A 9,788-nucleotide genomic window follows, 5' to 3' on the forward strand; every position below is an offset into this window, starting at 1 on the left:
GGCTGAGGGCAAAGGAGTATGCATCAGAGTGTGTGTGTGTGTGTGTGTGTGTGTGTGTGTGTGTGTGTGTATGCGCGCGCGCGCGCGCACACGCGCATGCATGCATGCATGAGTGTTTATGCACGCATGTATATATGTAATATGTATGTGTGTATTACATGTGTATGCATGTATATGTGTGTATGAATGTGTGCATGTTTATATATGTGTCTGTGTGTTACACGTGAATGTGTGTGTATGGACACACATGTATGTACACATGCACTCAGCGACCCATTCTTGCTGACGCTCTGCTTGAGAAGTTTGCCACAGAAGGGTCAGATACAGCAGCTTCCTGGAGGTGATGCGCAATGCTTAAGACAGGAAAAGAAGAAATAAAAAAAAATAATGGGATGGGAGAGGAAGGGGAGGGAGCCAAGAAAATGCCAATAAAGGGAGGAAATGTAAAGGATTAGCAAAAAGTCAGGCTCTCACAGAGCATTCTCCTAGGCCATTTTAAAGTTCTCTAAAATCATGATAACTTAATTCCTGTGTCAAGAAAGGTTTTACACACTTTTTGCCTAGTGGCAGAAAAAGGGGCCAGGCAAAGATTCCTCCCACAGGGCAAAAATCTTCCCTCTTTCTTTTTTTCCCTTTCTTGGGTGACTTAAGCTAAGGCATTGAGAAGATGGCTTACAATTGCTCAGATCTCCGGTGAGCTGTTCAGCTAATTGTATGGAGAACATATGATAATGCCTACCCCTCCCCTCAGCCTGTTTCTGAACTCCTCGTCTCCTCCTTCCATCTCAGTGTCTCTGGGTTTTGGAATGAGTCTTGGCCTATACAGTCGACGTTTGCTGACTTCATACAAACCTCTTTGGCCTTCCCGTTTCCTCCCGTGTTTCTCTGCTCACAGCCGCCACCTCCCTTACACGTTTTGCTCCTGTTTCCAGTTTCTGAGTAACAGATGGATTTCCCATATCCTGACTGTGGAAGCAAACAGATTTATGGAAGACAGCATTACTTAAGTATTGATAACAACAGAGGGCAAATGCTACCATTGTGAGGAGACTTAGAAAATGAAATTAACATCCCTGGAAACAGCAGAAGAAAAAAGATATGGCTTCCCTTCCAGGGAGCTTGTGGGTCACCTTGGTTTGAAGAGGGTGATGACTTGGGAAGGCAGAGCCATGAAGCAAATTCAAATTGTTTTACTTACATGAATGAATCCTTGTTTATCGTGTTCATGTGAAGTCCGAGTGTTCAGCTCCCATGGTTTTGACAGCCCTCCATGTTTCCCTGCATTGGAACAGAGAACATATTAAGGACAGATATGACATGTACAAGACACAAATTTCTCTCCAGGAAATGAATGCTGGAACATTCTCATCATAGGGAATCAGAATGTATTCATTAAAAGACATTGAGCTCAGTGAGGTACAGTAACATTTACCTCTTAAGTCTGTGGCCCAGAAAATGATGTGGGGAAGGCATCAATCTCAGGCCCTCTCAAGTTTGTTTTATAGTATGGGCTTGCAGCTTCTCATAATCAGCTACTGCTCTTATGAAAGGTGCTAGAGCAGCCAGAGATGATGTTAACACACTCTGGTTTGCACCTGGCCTCCACTCTCCTGCCTCTCACTCTCTCCTCTCAGTTTTCACTCTACACTACTTTTCCCTTGTTTAACGAGAGAGAGAGAGAGAGAGAGAGAGAGAGAGAGAGAGAGAGAGAGAGAGAGAGAGAGAAATGGCATTCACTAGTGGGTGCCCTGCATCTCTCTCCTCCACTATCCTTGCTCTTCTCTCTTCTTTAAAAAGATGGAACCCACATTGAGGGAATGAGAATATTTCTCTCTCCAAATATGAAGAATTGTGACCTGTCTCCTCAGGGGTGATAAAACCATGTCTGGTTCTAAGGGACAGAAATTTGAGTACTCACTGGATTAAACAATACAGGAAAATTTTGACTTGCATAGTTCAAAGGTCTTTGACATGTTGTCAGTCACCCAACACTGTCAACTAGAGCTTCATCGCTGCCATTCTTCTGCCTTATACACTGCCATCTTCCTCTTCAGGCTCTTCTCCCTCATAGCCTCGCCTCCCCCTGCTCCTAAAGGAAGCCAGTGTCTACTCCTTATCTTTGAGTAGAGCAAGAGAAGAATTTATTCTTTTATTTTTCCTGGGGATTTTTTGGAGGGGGGATGTCCATTGTATCATGACCTAGCATCTTTCTAATTAGACAAGCGAGATCGGTACATTATCGAATTGCTAGGATAGCTAGGGGATGTTAGGTGCTACGCTGTATATGTCAAGAGGATCTGCCATGGTGATTATGACATTGTCAATGCTGACTAGGTCAAGTCTTCATAACTTGATAGAAGAGCAAAGCGGCTTGTTTTCGTGGCATGATAGTTAATCTTAGTTGTCAACTCGATTGGGTCTGAGGTCATTTCCTGGAGTGATTAAGAGAGGAATGCCTCTCCACAGTAGGAAGCACCTTCTGGCGTGTCTCAGAGAAAGTAAGGGATTCGAGGTAACAACTCTTGATTTTTGCTCATCCGCCTTCACTCCTTGCAGGTGAGAGCATCTGCCACTGCTGCTGTCCTTCCCTGACACCAGAACACAGCTTCTTCAGCCTTCCAACATAGAGCGAAGACCAGTGACTCTCCGGGTAGCTTTGAGATCTTCAGCACCAGGATGAGACCACAGAGACATCAAGCTGCCTGGTTCTCAGTCTCTTCAGTGGACAGATAGCCACTTTGAACTACGCATTTCATTTAAAGTCTACTTAAATACACACTCACTCTATGGATTCTGCCCCTTTAGAGAACGCTAACTAGTGCGCTTGGCCATCTCGTTGGTGACTGCCCTCTGCAAACAGAGCTGGTACTCTTTTACTTTGCGTGAAGCAAGCAGATAAAGTCACACATAGGAGGTGGTGGGAACTTTCACTATGAACACATTGCTATCAGGAATTATTTGCTTTCGATTTGAACCACCGGCCAAGCAAAGATGGCTCTAAACTGTGTGCTTCTCCATTTGAACTGGTTGTCTCAGCATTTTCTCCTCCCCCTCCCATTATTTGTCTTCCACACCAAGAAAGGGATGGAATTCAACTTGTCAGCAAGGCTGGGCTCACATAGGCTTGGCTATTAAAGTTACAAAGTATCCATGGGTTGTAGCTACTTCCCATGAGGAGGAAGGAAAGTCATTTGCAATCCTAAGAGCACAGAATAGAAATCCAACTCCCATTCCCATCATTGCTTAGTCAGCAAGTGAAGACTTCCCAGTTAGATCCCAGCATGACTGGGCTTGGGTGGTGATGGTGGTTTTATAATTGCTTGAAGAGACAGGTGCCTGTCAAAGGCTAATGATGTCAACTGCTCAGTATTCAAGGACAGAGAAGAACCTTGGGTCTACGCATTGCTCTGAGACACTCAAGGATTTATTCTCTAGCCAGAGGAGAGTTTGAGATACTCAACATTGAATTCTGACTATCATTCTCTGTGTTTCCCACCAATACAGAGAAGTAAGTCATCAACCAGATCTGTACTACTCAGGGGTCAAGCCCTTAAGTGGCTGTCATGCTATAGCTGAGTTCTAAGCCTGAGTTATCTTCATAGTAATTTCTAGAAGCCTTGGGGCTCATATCTGTAACCAAATGTAGTGGCTTCTCACCTAGGTTTGTGCAAATCCAGAAGAACCTAAGACCTAACAAAGAGGAGAAAGGTTCATTACCTATAACAGATAAGGAACACACAGGAGTCATTTCCAGTGCAGTAGCCTTATGAATTGAGGAAGCAATAGTCTCAGTTGGATAGTCTACCTATTCATACAGGAAATCATAGGGGTTTGTGGGGTGGTTGTCACCCCTCCCCCAAGTGTTTCTTACCTTTTTAACCTATGACTTGGGACCCTTTCCTTTACGTTTGAACCTCCCATAGTGTCTTTCCCAGTGTTTGTCACCCTCTATATGTCTGCTCTACAATGGGCCTCAGTCTGCCTGGCTAAGTGTGCCTTCACGAAGTCTGTAAGCCTTTCTCTCAGAAACACTTGCTGGTCATGGTCTGACCCCCCTGGTGGCACAGAGTCTACCACCATTAAATATGTCACTTTTGTTTAATGACTATTTTAATCTAAACACAGCTGCAGACTTAGCTCTTTGTCTGCCAATGTCTATGTAGAAACTTTTTCTTTACTCAAGGAAATTTCCATTACAAAGGAAGTTTCCATTTGCACAGATGTCTCTATACCAGGAAAACCCATCATAAGATCACTCATTGCCTAAAAGAGTCTTCTTGGCAAGATGTATTGATGCTGAATCAGTACACATTTCCTTACTTCTCCTCCCCTGAACTTCTCTCCCATCCCAGAATCCCCAAACTTCCTTTGTTTAGCATAAGATGGTATACAGGCTTCAATCTGAGGTGTGGGAGCTCAACTCATCCATGAATCCTGTTACTTTTTCTCCTTTCCTCCTTTCTTTCTTCCTTCTCAACTTTCTTTTTTCTTTTCTTCCTTCCTTCCTTTCTTCCTTCCTTCCTTCCTTCCTCCTTGTTTCTCTTCTTCCCTCCATCCCTCTTTCCCTCCCCCTCCCTCCCTTCTTCCCTCCTCTTCCCTCCCTTCCTCCCTCCCTTCCTTGCTTCTTTCCTCCCTTCCTTCCTTCCTTCCTTCCTCCTTGTCTCCCTCCTTCCCTCCCTCCCCCTCCCTCCCTCCCTCCCTTTCTTTCTTCCTTCCTTCCTTCCTTCCTTCCTTCCTTCCTTCCTTCCTTCTTTCCTTTCTTTCTTCCCATTGACAGTGTTTCACGTAACCTAGCTTGGTCTCAAACTCACTGCCCAGCAGAGAATGACCTTGAATCACCTATTTCTAGCTCCCAGTATTGGGGTTAAGGGGTACATGTGTTACTGGGGATTGGATCTAGAAATCTGTGCTTGTTGGGAAAGTTCTCCACCTATAGCTCCCAGTCAGCCCTATGATCCTGTGTGTGACTAAGCTGGAGTGTTCAAAAGGTGAGGGGAAGGCATTCTGTGTTACTTTCCACTTGACAGCATCTTCTGTTATCCATGGGTTTGTCCCATTATGAGTCCAGGAGCATCTTTATTAGATGATACAGAATGTGGTTATTCTACGAAGGCGAGAGAAATCCTGACTGAGTTGTAGCAAGAAAACAGCTTGTTAAACACCAGCCGAGGCAGAAGGCTTTGTCTCCTCGGAACTCTACTTATTCAATGCTTGAACAGCTCTTGGAGCAGCAGGACCCAAGGAGTGCCTCTGTGTACAAGAGGCAGGCATGTTGGATGTTAAACTGGCATTCATTTATTGGAATCCATTTTGGGTAGTTTCCTTATTTCTCTCCTGGGAAGGCGTTGTTGGTGGCATCTTTGAGTTAGACAGAGTCATATTTCAGGCACTTACATCTCTCGCTTAGTGGGAAGATCAGCCAGACTTGAAAATAAAGTTGATATTCCTGTCATTTGGCTCTAACCAAAAACAGTCTCTTCCCCCAAAAAAGAGTTTTGTGTTGAGACTTGAGAAAAACACAGCAAGTGTGTTTGATCCTTGTTTCAAAGGGTAGCAGAGCAGGCACAGGATGCGTGCATCAGTCATTGGGAGACTATTGCAGTCAACAAATTAATATAGCCCATGCCTCCCTCCTTTCCATTTTGTTCCTCTTCTTGTGCATGCTATTGATTGATTTACCTTCGGGAGGAGATTCTTCTGACTCAGACACTAAGCAAGTTCCTAACAAAAATATCAGCTTTAAAGGGGAGCAGAGGAGATAGCAGGGGCAGCAAACGTCATGAATCTTTCATTTATAAGAGCTACGGAACATCTGGAGAGCATGTGGAGCTCTTAACCCCCAGAGTGTAGGAACAAATGAGTGGGAAAGGGAACCCCACCACCTCTCCCCCCACTCATGCAGTGCCATCAATTTGAATACAATGCGAGTCACCACAATAAACATCACCAGACCATCTGGGATCCCTCTGCACCTTACATGACTTGGGACACTGGATGCACAGCTTGCCTGCACAGGAAGCTCTTTGGAGATTGAGGAACAATGAAGGTACCTTCAGAAAAACACTCATTTCCCCCCCTATTTTTATAATTTAAAAAATATGCATCGTGAGGGTGGATTCCTCTTTTGTAGGGTGCATGCCATGCGAACATGAGGAACTGAACTTGGATCCCTGGTGGTTGTGTAAAAAAATCAGGTGTGGTGGCTTACACCAGGAATTGTAGCTCAAGGGGAGTGGAGATAGGAGGGTACCTGGAGTCTGTTGACCTATTGATCTTTCCTTGTTGGTGAGCTCTAGGTGCAGGGAAAGGTTCTAGTTTTAAAAAATAAGTGTAGAGTAATAAGGGAGGGGACCAAGACATTGACCTCTGACCTCCACATATACAGGTGCACACACACAAAAGGACACACACACAAACAATATGTTTCATCATCAAATTGAAAACAAAATCAAGCAGTTCATAGGAGAATATGTTTGAAGGTGCCCCATGCAGTGGTGAGTGAAGTTTGCCTGCACCTGAGCTGGTATCAGTAGCATCTTAAACTACACGTCCATGTGCATGGGAAAGAATGGAAAGTCACATGCATCCCAAGTGACTGGCAAGATAGTCAGGGTTGGAACAAGAGTCCAAGTCTGAGCTTGAGTTGACATTGGCATCACCTTCCCTTGGTCAGCCTATCTGAAGACACTTGCAGTCCATTTAAGCAATGTGGGAACACAAATTATAATACTTGTCTACTGCCCTCCTCTCAGAGGTCTCGGGGGACAATGTAAACATGCCGCAAGTTGCTTTGTGTAGAAGCCTGGGACAAACAATCAATGTAAGAATTAATGGTGTCGTGTAGCAGTTGTAGCAGCCGATCCAAGTTTAGAAATAGGGAAATATTTCTAAGCATGCCCTTTCTTTTGATACAGAAAAAGATTTTCTCATACCTCCCTAAAGCAGAGATTGCTTACTGGCAGCCAAGATTCTAGATCCAGACAAAAGACAGGGCTTGTTGGTACACAAGAAATAGCAACTTTTTTTCTTTGACATGGTCACCAATATTGACAAGAATATCCAGATTTTTTTTTTGAATAGAAAAATCCTGCTATGATTGTGTCTTCAACACAAAACAGCACAAGATGGTTGGAGAAAAGAGTGGGTGCAATTTGGAGAGATGGGCTCCTCCCTCACACAACTGATCTACTTCTATAAGTTTGTATATACACATTTGGTTCATTGCACTTGAGTACAGGAAGCCACTGACAGCAGTTTTCAGAAACTATGAGTGGAGTATTAGGTGTGTGTGTGCATGTGTGTGTGTGTGTGTGTGTGTGTGTGTGTGTGTGTGTGTTAGTCAGCTTTCTATCGCTATAACAAATTACCTGGCACGGACTGCCTATGAAGAAGAGATTCATTTTGGCTCATGATTTTAGATTTTCAAGACCAAGACTGGGCAGCTACATTGATTTGTGCCTCCAGTGAGGGAAGTATATTATGGTGGGTGTCAGGATGTGGTCACACATTAAGAGTCAGGAAAGAGACAGGGTTGAGGGAAGAAGACTACGCAAAAGTAGGAACAGTAAAAATGAGAAAGGGGACAGGACAGAAATAGAGGTCTTTTGTCCATTCTGAGGACATGACTCTGAAAATGGGAGGATTCCTATAAGATCCTTCATTATGAGGACCCCATTGGCTCCCAAAAGTGTCCTAGGGATCAAATCTTCACATATTCAATTTTTGGAAGGTATCTTATCTAAGTACTGCCACACACACACACACACACACACACAGAGAGAGGGGGGGAGGGAGAGGAAGAGAGAGAGAGAGAGGGACAGAGAGAGACTGACTCATGATATTTACTTAATTTTATTGTTTCCAAGGTTACTATTATGCAGAAACACCCCCGGACAAACACCTAGAAGAGTTGATACCAAGCATCTGCACCCCTGTTATTCTAATCATGGTGAAAGCCATTTTTATGTGGTATTTGTTTGTGTGTGTATGCTTTCACATGTGTGTAAGTGTATGTGTGGTTTCACATGCCTGCATAGAAACATGTACACATGTGTACATGAATGTAAAGGCTCAAGGTTGATGACATCATCCTTGATCACTCTACTGCCCTATTCTTTGAGGCAGTGTCCCTTAAACAAACCCAGCACTCAGCAATAAGGCGAGTCTTGCTAGTCGGTTTTCTCTGAAGATTTCCTGTGGTTTTGCTTTCAGAGGCTAGGATTGCAGGTGGGCTGTCACTCCAGTTGATATTTACGTGGGTTTCTGAGCATCCAAACTATTGTCACACTCATGGAGTGAACACTTAGCTGCCAAGCCATCTCCCAAGCCCAGACCATTATATACCTCTAATGGTTTTGATCTCAGAGATTATAGGGCAGCCCTCTACACGCCTTTTTATCTAAAACACTGCTAAGACTGCTGGGTCAAGAATGCCTTCCACAGGCTCAGGGGTATCTGGTGAGATTCGTGGAGGCTGCAGGCAGAGGTAGGAATGTGAGGGACAAAACAGACCAGCTGATCTTTCAAAACCAGCTGAGACTCGGAATATTGTTCTAAAGTCTTTTTTAAAAAGTTTATCGTGTGTGTGTGTGTGTGTGTGTGTGTGTGTGTGTATGTGTGTGTGTGAGTGTATGTGTGTGCGTGTGTGCGTGTATGCACATAGGTGTGTACAGGTTCATATGTCTTTGGCCATGGAGACCAGAAAAGGGTATTAGATCTCTCAGAGCTGAAATTACAGGCATCTATGGGCTTCTGGTTTGTTGTGAGGGAATGAGATTTGAACTCTGGTCCTCATGGTTTTGCAGCAGTCACTCTTAACCACAAAGCTGCCTCTCCAGCCTCTCTAACCTCTGAAAGATGGTGACAATGATTTCTATCCAAAGGCATACTTAAGAGCAGAGGTAGTATCTGTGATGCTCCCCTTACTGTGAATGAGTTGAGAGGCAATAGATCTGTGAAAGTAATTCCTGTTCATAAAGCCTGGAAAGAAGCAGCTACACACAATGCTACCCCATGACGCCTTACATAATGTCAGGTGAGCTCTGTTCTTTGAACTATTGATTAAATACAACCATGGACTTTTCTTCATTACAGTAAGTGGCTGGTTGGTGACTGATTACCAGCAGCATGATTCTGTCATTCACCAAAGACCTGGAGATTCCCACCCCCTTTGCTTCTGCCTGCCCAGCCCCCACCTGGGCCGTGGGCAATCTTTGCAGGACTTTGAGGACCAGAAGAGCCATTCTATGTCTATCAATGAGAAGTACCTCTCCTGGGCCCTGGCCTCCTCCTGCCCTTCAAAAGGGAATGTCAACCTGTCCAGTGGGCGTGAGTGGCCATGATTTAAGCAGTGCCAAGTGCTGGGCTTTCCGTCGGGAGTGAGCTCTCTGCTGCGTAGCATTCCCGGCCATCTGGGCTGGGAAATGGAGACCCCCTTGCACCAGAATAACCTTGGCCAGTTCTTTTTGCAACTTCTGCTTCTGGATCTGTTTTGCCCAATGCTGTGGCATGCCATCCCAGGAGCATAGACACCAGGTGACCTGAAGGGGCACTATGTATTCTTCTGCTTACAGTTGCTCTCTCTTCCCTTTCTCTCTCCCTTATACACAATTCTGTCTTAGACAGTGATGGGTACTTGCTTTCTTTACTGGAGTCAAGGTAGGCTGAGCACCTGCATTTGAAAGCATGCACATATTCATGTACACACACATATACATATGAGAGAGAGAGAGACAGAGAGAGACAGAGACAAAGAGAGAGACAGACAGACACACACACACACACACAGA

General features: G+C 44.5%; 1 long non-coding RNA gene across 1 annotated transcript in view; it reads right to left on the reverse strand.

The window, feature by feature from the left end:
- Positions 1–243: 243 nt before the first annotated feature.
- The window catches only part of LOC116087541, a 42,251-nt gene continuing 32,706 nt past the window's right edge, over positions 244–9,788 (reverse strand). The window contains exons 3-5 of the long non-coding RNA XR_004117461.1: positions 1,199–1,278; positions 853–966; positions 244–353 (exon numbers count right to left, since the gene is read on the reverse strand). This is a non-coding gene — a long non-coding RNA (uncharacterized LOC116087541). The remainder of the gene's footprint in view (positions 354–852; positions 967–1,198; positions 1,279–9,788) is intronic.

Source organism: Mastomys coucha, unplaced genomic scaffold, assembly GCF_008632895.1.
Source record: "Mastomys coucha isolate ucsf_1 unplaced genomic scaffold, UCSF_Mcou_1 pScaffold13, whole genome shotgun sequence".
In the NCBI taxonomy this organism is placed as follows: domain Eukaryota; kingdom Metazoa; phylum Chordata; class Mammalia; order Rodentia; family Muridae; genus Mastomys; species Mastomys coucha.